Raw genomic sequence first — 10,803 nt, 5'->3', positions numbered from 1 at the left:
TCATGACAGTAGTGTTTGTGGTGGATCACGGCTAACAGACCTAGAGCAGCAACTTTTAATGCCGCAGAAGTCTTGCAGATACTTAAAGCCCAAAGTGACAATAAAATTAGCTCAATGATGGAGATGAGTTAACTTTGTTTTGCATTAAAATGAATGAAATGGAATATCTGTGATAGATGAGGAAAGCAGTGTAGGTATGGTGTAGGTATGGTAAACACAAATACAAAGTATTGTCTGGTTATGCAGTTAGGTCCATAATTTGTTGGACAAAGGCAGCTATTTTAGTTTTGCCTATGTGCACCACTGTGGTGGATCTTAAAGTGATCCAAAGGGTTTTTACAAAACTTTAACTGTTTAGTCCTTTCACTGAACAGCTGACTGAGGATGAAGCCTGATATTTCATGATGAATGAAGCAGACAAAATTGATTCAAAGTGCTGAATGTGTATTGTATAGCTTTTCACTGTATTTTTAAATGTATTTTAAGAGGCACCAGAGCTAAAGTTCACCACCCAGAGACGCCTTAGTGAATGTAAATGCAGAGAGTTTACAGCAAGGAACAAACCACTGGTTACACTCAAGAACAGGAAAGACAGATTAGACTTTGGCTAAAAGAGATGAAACCAAGGTTAACTTGTAGCAGGATGAAAAGAGTGGAGAAGGAGGGAAAGAGCTCATGAATCAGAGAATATCACATCGTCTGTCAAACATGGTGGAGACAGTGTTATGGCATAAGCATGTATGACTGCCAGTGGAACCAGGTCACTGGTGTTTATCGGTGGCGTGCCTGCTGATCGAAGCAGCAGGATCAATTCTGAAGTACACGGAGCTGTACTCTCTGCTCAAAACTGACCAGATAGAGCTCTCAAGTTTGAATAGATCATGACCCAAAACATACTGCAAAACCCAAGAGTTTCTCAAGGTAAAGAAAGGGCCAAGGCGATCACCTGATCTCAACCCAGCGGAGCGGCTTTACAGTTATTAAGTACAAAACTGAATGCAGAACCCACAACCAAGCAGCAGCTGAAGGTGGCTGCAGTAAAAGCCCAACAGAGCAGCACCAGGGAGGAAACGCAGCATTTGAGCTCTTATATCTGAAATTTGTGCCAGTTTGTCCACTTAATTTTGAACCTCTGAAAATGGGACACTGTGTACAAAAATAGCTGCAACTCTTAAACAGCTCATTTTTGCTCTCAAACTCCTCGAATTAAAGCTGAAATTCTGCAATTCTTCAGTTATTGGAATTTGCTAGAATAATTCATAATTCATTCTTCCATCAGTGATTGTGAGTCATCCTAGCAACTGCACCAAATATCTGTAAGTCAAGTTTAAATGTTTCTGTTGCTGCTATGTGCATTAAATCCCAAGATTAACAATATTCTGCAGTATTAATCTCTTATTTGCAACTGTGTTGCTTTTTACTGTTGTATGTTTTATGCTCTTTACAGATTTCTGTCACCTTTCGTCTTCGTTATGTGATAACTTATCTGATTGGAGAAGGTGGCGCTCATGTGTCACATGACACGTGAAATGCCCCCCCCTTTTATGTGAACAGCCCGAAGCTACAGAAGCTCGTTTCTGCTCGTTTCTGGGCCATCACATTCACAGCTGCCTTTCATGCACCTTCAGCTGTATTATAAACAGATAAAAAGTCACTCATAGCACACTTGGTCTTCTGTTGGTCGAATATTAAAACAATCAGAGGCGGAGCTGCAAAGATTAATTCTCTGATTTGCTGTAAATATTTGCAGCAAATAATCAGTGTCATAGAATATTTGCTAAGTCATGGCTGTTTTCCTTGCTCTTCTGCTGCTTCCTCACAAACAGATCAGTCAAAGCCAAGTTTAATTTATATTTGATTAGACAAAATGGCATGTTTATTTATGTAATGGTATGTGTCTCTTTTTAAGGGTTCTCATGAGAGATGGGAATAAAGTGATTTATCAGACCATAATCATTTTTATTTCCTTATTGGGTATTTAAAGTTTAAATCTGATACGAGCTAAAGGTAAAAGGGGGAAAGGGAGAGGATGCACCTTTATTTCTTTTAGACTTCAGCTAGAAAAAGATAGTTTATGGCATTAATCAGAAGCATTGTTAGTGTGAGGGAGTCTGCAGTGTTCATTTCAGAGCCCACAGATGGTTGCAGTGGTGGGGGCGGGGGCTTTTGTATTGTCAGGATTTAACAGAGTAACAGGGCCGGTTTTAGTCTGCTATATTTTTTTGACAAAACTGCATTATGCTGCCCTGGGAATGAGACCTCTGCTCCGCACAGAACGAACTCCCGTGGCTCAGATTGCACACACTGACCCACTGCCCTTGAAAAAAATGACACACTCTCACAGCACACAGCCCGCTCGATGTCATGCCTGGAACGAGTGTTTGAAATGTTCGCTGAGTTTGAGGTTAGTTACATTTTTGGAGTATTATATAAGTTTTTGTAAGAGATCCTATATGTGTGTATGTTACAGAGAGAAGGAGAGACGAGAACCGTGCCTGGATGAAGAAACCTTAAGACCACGACTTCACCTTCCCAGCCCAGGTCTACTGTTACACCTGCCTCCCAGGTCGAGCAGCTGTTCCTCCTACAACCCCACCCTAATGTAGCAGGGTCAAACCAGAGAGGGTGGCGTGCTAAGTTATCAGCTAAAGTTAACAGTGTACCACGCAAAGATACAGAAACCTGCTAATTACTGCTGAATCACAGACTCATAAGTACTAGAATTCTTGGACGGTGTGTACCTTACTGAAAACTATTTTATCTGTCAGATAATTACGATAAAAAAACCAACAACGGTCCAAACACAGTCAAGAGGTCCAGTTTGGTGACTCGATTTAACAGAAGTGAGGCCCGGCTGATGCCAGCTGCCGACGGCTGCCTGTCGACCGAGCGCACCTAACTGCAGTATCCAAATGAAGAATCAGCCACTGACGCCATACATACGAGCCCGTAGCTTTTATTTACCGGGCTGCACGCATGCTTTTTAAAGTCAGACATTTTAACATAGGAGTCCAGGCTTTTGGAACCAGCCTCACGTGCCTGTCAGAGGAACTCCTGCTTCCTTTTACCGCCCCAGAGGATGCTGCTTGTTGATTCAAAGTGATAAGCTGAAAGTGCTTCAGAGCCCTTCTTGAACAAGTGGAGAGCGGGCAGCTCTGGAGGCAGGCAGCGGTGTATTACTCATGAGGTTTTTCTGTCAGCTGAACAAAAAATTAATTTGGATTTGGTGGGAAGGACGCACTTTTGCGCAGGCTAGGAGAGTAAATGGATTATGTCTGTTTTTTACACTGTTTGCTGAGCAAGCAATTTCATGGAGCCCACTTATTGGTGAAATCCTCTCCTTTCATGCTCAGTTTATCTGTCTTTGCTGGAGTCATCATTTGAATTGGGTTAAGAAAACATTTTAGAAACTACAGTAAAATCTTTCTGCAGGGAACCCACCTCAGTCCAGTCAGAGGTTCAGCAGAGCAGTTTGACTCTATCAGCTGCGGCTGTTTGGCAAAGGATGGGCGCCCTGTCAGAGTCGACCTCTGACACGCTCTGCGTGTCTTTACGTGTGTGTGTGCAGACGTGTGCGCCTATGGCTCTGTGTGTGATTTACAGCAGCAGTGTAACAGTGGTAGCTGTCATGTCAATTCAAGTAGTGTTGTCTTAAAGTCTAGCCAGTAACACACATGCTCACACACTTTCACCGCGCGCCCGACCCGACACATGCTCTCCAGATGTTGGTACACATTCCTGAAGGTCTCATCTCCGTTGTGGACAGTTTATGCCTCCTCACAGCCCCGTCACAGTCCGCTCAATGGTTTGTTCAAACCGAAAGCAGCTATGAAGAAAGAGCCGCTCCGCTTCAGGACTGAAGCGCTCACCTCTAACTCTTTGTTTTCTCATCTAAAAGCATGAAAAGTGTTATTAAAGCATTCTGGTCCACCCTCCCACCCAGCTTTATTCCACACAATAAAAATAATCTAATTTTTTCTAACTTTCTAGCCCTTTCATGCATAGTGGTCACTACAGTGGACGGCGGCTCAAAGCTGCCTGTGTGTTGTTGTTATATTTGCATATCAGTCAACACAGTGGATGCCTGTGCATCATCCCATACACTGCTACCGATTGGCCAGTCATGGGGAGTTCTTTTTTATTTTTATTTGTTATTTGAATGTGATTAACAGAATCAGGATTAGTGAGTATCAGCAGTAGCGACAGTCGATCTGAGGCTGCGATATCATTTTCTGTTAGTGGTGTGTTAAATACACATTTCTCTGGTTGAAAAGTCAAATGCATGGTGTCCAGCTGAGTGAACATATTTGTAACTCCATGAAAAATAGGTTCATAAACAAAATTTTAATTGCATTTTTTTTTCTTGCCTAAAGAGAAATAAAAACATTCAGAAAAAAAAAATCTTGACTGAGGTTCTCATAATCCATGGATGAAGGGGCTAGTATTCACAGCGTACTGACGCTGATGTAACGAGCTCACTGTCAGTGGAGTTGTTCAGTAAAGTGGGGAAGTCCAGTTTCAGTGTGGTTTCGTCTCCTTTGTAACTCGACTCAGAAAACAGCAAATGCTGTTTATACCAGCGCGAATCCCTTTCAGTTCAGTCAAATACATGTTTATATCAATCAGTGCACCTTGAAGCGTGCACCTACCCTGATGTCCCGATTCTAATGAGCCTTCATCTTCCTGCAGACACGCAGGAAGGGGGAATTCATCCAAAGGTAATTAGATCTAAGATCCTCTGTTTGAAAATATCATCCTAGCTTTCAGTCAGTATTTTTAGATTTCTGCGGATTCACAGGAATGCAGATTTGTCTATTTTCTATCAGATGCAAACATGCATGATAATAATATTAATGTAACATCTGTTTGTCAGGATCCAAAGTTTCCCAGCAGAGAGCTCCTTTCTGGTAATTAAGCTACTTAAGTAAATACTGGTTTTATTGTTTGAGGCTGTTTATGCCAAAGACACAGCAGCAGCATTAGTTTGGCCTCAGGTGAAATATATCACAGTGGTTTGAGCTGGTTTGCATGTTAGATCTGTCATTTAGATAGGCCTCGTGTCAGAGAAGTGAAGGTGATTTTGTGAATCAAGGTTTATTCGAGTGATGCAAACAGCCACAGTGGGTTTTCCCACCACTTCTGATCTGTGGGTTCATCATAAGTCTAACCTGAGGGTTTCATGTGGCCTGAGGAAACTTCACATCTCCTTCACCGCATGTTCGCACATCCTGAAACTGCAGAGTGGAAGCAGGTAGCTTGTGGATCCACGAGAGGCTTATTGTAAATGCCACAGTAAACAATCCACGGTGTTTATTCTGAAATCTGCTTTGTCTAATGTTACAGAGAGCACTGGACAAACCCAGCAGGTGCAGTGTGTAATCATAACAGAGACCATATTACTATAAGATAAGATAAACTGAAACTTTAATGATCGCTCTGGGAAACTGGGTCAGTGCAAACAGTCACAGGATGCAAAAAATTACATGTAAATTATGACAGGAAGAAGGAATAGAGCAGGAAATTTAATAAAAACCTCTTTAAAAGAAAACCTCAGTTTTTCAAGCTAGACGACTGAAACCTGAAAAAAACTCTTGATTTTACAAAAGAACACGTCTCACACAGTTTACTCCGGGTACATTATCAAACATGGAGGAAAGAGCGAGGCCTCAGCCCCCGCCTGGGGCTTTAGAACCAGCAACCAGCTCACAGACCGGCTCCCTTGACCTTTAACCTGCTGCTCTTTTTTGTGCCCACAAGAGTCGATGGCGCTGGTTTGATCGATACTGCCTGCCTGTTACTCCACACACACACACACACACACACACACACACACACACACACACACACACACACACACACACACACAAACACACACACACACACACACACACACACACACACACACACACACACACACACACACACACACACATTAAATGTAATCAGTCTCCTCCTCTGTGTTCGTCTCTCAGGCCAGCAGTTTATCTCAGGCTCTTTGCAACACCCACGGCCGACGGAGCAAAGTCCAGCTGCTTATCTGTGCCTCTGCCGGGCGAGTGGTGCTCTGCCTGTCTGTCTGTCTGTGTGTGTGTGTCTGTGTGTGCGTGTGTGTGTGTGTCTGACGTACTGACTGTCTTGTGCACCGGCAGCCTCTCTGTCTGCTTCTTTACCTGCAGCTCTGGTTTCAGTGTCTAACTGTCCTGATAACTAAACAGCGTTTTGTCCAGCTTTTCCAAATTCTTCACATCGTTAGTCTTTAAAACAGCATTTGATATTGTAATAATTATATTCCTGAGGAGCACCATCATGATTATTGCTGTTTGAGGCAATAATGGCTGTTTTTTTTTTGTCCTGCCTCCTTCAAAACCTAAAAAAAAAGTTCATTGGCCACGCCCCACATTATTTCTATTAATCATTAACAGTAAAAAGGACCTAAGCTGGATTTTAGTGAAACAAAGGTCAGGACGATAGCATCAGCAAACTCTTGTTTATTTTTACGTCAGAAATTATATTCATTCATATTCGTTTCACCGTGTCCGTGCCCTGCCTGCAGCGGCTTTGCACAAATCGTATTTTCTTTCATTACAGCCACCCATCCATTTATTTAACTCGTTCAGGGGGCTGGGTACATCCTGGACAGGTCACCAGGGATAATACAGGCAGCCATTGATGCTCACATGCTGCATGCCGACAGCCAGTTTGGAGTAACCAGTTACCCTAACATGCATGTCTTTGGACCGTGGGAGGAAGCCGGAGCAGCAGCGGAGAACCCAGGCAGGCACAGAGAGAACATGCAAGCTCCACACAGAAAGATGCAGCGATCGATCTAAATTTCTTCTCTCGTTTTGTCCGACTGACAGTTCAAAAACTAAAACATCAAGTTTTCATGTTTTTGGAGCCCACCTTTGTTTTTCTATTTCTGACTTAATCGTCTGCGTCTAAAATCTAAAATCCCGCAGATGAGCTTTGGCTCATCGACTCTCAGCTGTCTCTGACTGCTGGATTATCTCATGAACTTCTTCGTGTTTCTGAGCTGGACCTTCATGTGTCTGTCTTATGAAACCCGTGACTGTCTGACAGCCTTTTTACAGCTTCCATCCACTGCCTGTAGCAGCCAGACTGTCTCTCAGCATTATTAGCCACACCTCCACCTGACATGACACTGACAGCTGCTGCCTGTGTCACACTCTCAGTTTCAGCGCTTGTATGTTCTTCTATAAAACCTCTTAAATGAAATCATTCTTGTTACAGGAGATAAACGTAGAATCAAACTGTGCAGCACGTCTCGCAGCGATCAGCTCGATGTGACCTTTGTCACATTGAGTGTGTGAAGCTCTTTGGGAATAACACGTTTTGATTTTGTGCAAATGCAAATTTGTTGACTGCTAAATCCCCCCCCCCCCCCCCCCCCCCCCTGCAAACTAACTGAACTTACATGCCATCAAATCATTCACTTTTCAGGTAGCCTGAGGACTGAACTGTAAGTGCTCTGTTCCTTCTCTATCTCTCCATCTCTCACCCTCCGTTCCCTCCCTTTCCTCAGGCGTAACAAGTGTAAACAGTTCATCCGCAGAACAGGATCCAGGATGCACCGCTTCATTTGCATCAAACATCTTAGAAACAGACACCACCCTCTTTCTTTCTTTCTTTCTTGCAAATGAAGCAGCATTAATATCAGCACAGATCCTCTTTGTACAGGTGTGTGTGTGCTGGCAGGCTCCTGGTTGGAGTTTCTGTCCCCAGCAGTGGAGCCCGAGGACATCCGTCATCACGTGCTCAGCAGAGAGACTGCTGCACCTCAGGAGACAAATACTCATTAGACTGAAAATGACAGTTGTGTCATGATGACTTCAGGGAACATTTGCCACCAAAATCTATCTTATCTGTCATCTTAGACGTTTGCTGGAAGCACCGTCACAAAGTGGTGCTTTCCCCTCAAATTACTGATGTTCTTTAAAAAAGGAGCGTCACAGAGGTGAACACATATTACGAAGCTGGAAAATGTTTTAACAAGACACGTTGGGAGTGTTTACAGGTCACCTTAGTTTGCAGGTTAGTTTTGATCATGCAGCAGAACTTGCAGACCCACATGTACCTCCCACCTGTAAGATGAAGCTCAGTATATCCAATGATTCGAGCTCTCAGTCAAACACAGGAGCGTACTTCTTTTTACACTCTGAGGAAACTTAAAGCACTTGTTATGGTTAATTTGGTGCAGCAAATGTGACAAGGATCAACTTTATTTATATAGCACATTTCATTACATGTAAACTTAACACAGAAGATGGAAACAGAAATGTGTGAAAGCAGCAAAATAAAACAAAACAGCACCTATTAAGCGTGTGAATTAAAAGATTTTGAGTCTGCTTTTGAATGCGTGCACAGATGTAACTGATCTCAGGTCAGCGGGCAGCTTGTTTCAAAGAACAGGACCACAATAGCTGAAAGCACCTTCAGCACACTTAGATGTGATTCTGGGAACAGTTAAAAGATCTACACCTGATGACCTGAGCGGTCTGACTGGGTTATAAAAGGTGAGCCAGTCAGGGATGGACTGGGGGGGTGGGGGGGGGGGGTCAAACTACTGAGAACTTTATGAACTAAAAGAAGAATTGTAAAAGTTGTTCTATATTGCACTGGGAGCCAATGAAGTGACTTCAGTACTGTGGTAATGTGGCCTCTGTGAGGACTTTGAAGGAGCTGAAATCGTCCTACTGATGGTTTGGAGAGTCGTGCGAATAGAGCGTTACAGCAGTCTAACATGCTTGATGTGAAATCATGGAGCATTTTCTCAGTGCCAGTTTGAAATAAGGATTTTCTAACCTAACTGTCCAAAATCATGCCAGGGTTCCCGACCTGCTTGCTGCATTTCAGAGACAGGGATGATAAATAAGTACAACTGTGTATAAGAATGGTAGGAAATATTACTGAGCTTTATGAACATGGGAGCATGTAAAGGTTAAACAGTAATGGACCAATGACAGACCCTTGAGGAACTCCTGATTGAATTTTGACTTGTGCAGGTCTAAAACTGCTAATTGAAACATAGAAACTTCTGCCCTTCAGATATGATGAGAGCCAATCAAGAACCAACGGAGTCATGAAGCCTTTGAATTAGAATACTATGATCAGCAGCACTGAAGGCAGCAGTTGAGACCAAGCAGAACTAAGACCGAGACTCTGTGAATCACTATTGATCTTTAGGTCACTGATGACTTTAGCAAGAGCTGCGTCTGTGCTATGATTGGAGCTGAAGCCTGACTGGGACTTATCATAAAGACCGTGAGTTGAAAGGTATTCATACAAATACTGTCGCTTACCAATGTTATTTATCCAGTGTGATTCCAGCCTGTGGAGAGCTGTTGATAGGATCGTCGGGCTGGTTTCATTTCATTGTTGTGGCAGTAAAATGCCTTTTTATAGATTTCAAAATGAATTCGTAGCTGATATTTTCTCTCAGCTCTCTGGCACATTCTTTTTGCCAACTCCACCTTTTCATGGCTTCTCCAGGGTGCTTTTGGTGGACCGCGTACATCAACAGTTCTGACAGGAGCAATATCTTCAGTAATTTAATAAATTACATCATGAGACAGCAACATGTAGAACATCTGTGACATCGAGGCCTCGTGAATAAAATCAGATCGAGCCCGTGACCTTTTGCATCACTCAGATGATTGTCAAATGATAAAGATTTAAGGTTAAAAATTATTTTATATGTAACAGCGACCCCACCACCCCTCCTGTCTGTGCTCAGCACTGTAGTTCGTGGTGATGTCACAGCTCTGTGCTGCCAGTATTATCAGGCCAGGTTTCAGTAAGAAGCATAAAGTCCAGTTTATTGTTAGTCGCAATGTTTTAAACTGCAGCATGTGACGGAGGCATGAGTGGCTCGAGACAGGGTGGGTTTGAGGTGGACACGAGTAGTGGGTCTTTGAGGTCTGCTCACTGGCTTCCTGTTGGTGAAGTCGTTAATTATTACTTGAATATTAGAAAGTGGTTTGGGAAAGTTATATAGTGATGTATTACTAATTTTACACTGTGAGGAGTTATGTTATAAAATTGAAATGCTCCCAATATGGGAATTTATAATCTTTGCACAGGGTCCTGTCTGCACATGAGAAGCAGTTGGAATAAGTGGGGATCAATTAGGGCTGGTATTAGGACCCAGATGGCATCAGTAACAGAGATACATGTACTCTGTAGGAGGCTACAAACCTTCTGGGTGGTATAACCAAGATTTGCAAGCTGGTTGGAAGTGTTTATGTTGATGTAGTGGGTGTTTATGTTTGGTAGCATCAAAATGACTCCAACAGGTACTTGTAACCTATGGTTTTATTTTAGTGCCAGTAATTTTGTAATGTAACAAGTTACTCTGTGTTGTAAGCCAACACTGTTTTGCATCAAAGAAGATGTAACCATGTTGCAGTTGTGGCTTACATGACATGAATAATTTGCATGTTTGCACATTTGTTTCCATGTTGTTTTGATATTTTTGCAGTTTTACTTTGGTTAACTTTGTAAAATTCACATGAAATTGATTAAATAGGTCGGCATACGCACCATGCAAAAGACCACAAAGACAAAACAGTCTCATGACAAAGTCTGAGTATAATAAAATATTATACTAATATTGATTTGGGACAGTATGCAACTAAAGTCTCTGTGCATTTATAAATAATTGGTGGCTGTTCATACTTATTCCCTCAGGCAGAGTTTCTATATCCGGGTTACTTTTGACCAGTTTCATGTGGAAGGTAAAGTGAACAGCAGAGCATAAATATGCTGACAAAAAGTTGGTTATAT

Source organism: Archocentrus centrarchus, chromosome 13 (assembly GCF_007364275.1).
Source record: "Archocentrus centrarchus isolate MPI-CPG fArcCen1 chromosome 13, fArcCen1, whole genome shotgun sequence".
In the NCBI taxonomy this organism is placed as follows: domain Eukaryota; kingdom Metazoa; phylum Chordata; class Actinopteri; order Cichliformes; family Cichlidae; genus Archocentrus; species Archocentrus centrarchus.
This window is presented reverse-complemented; position numbering follows the sequence as displayed.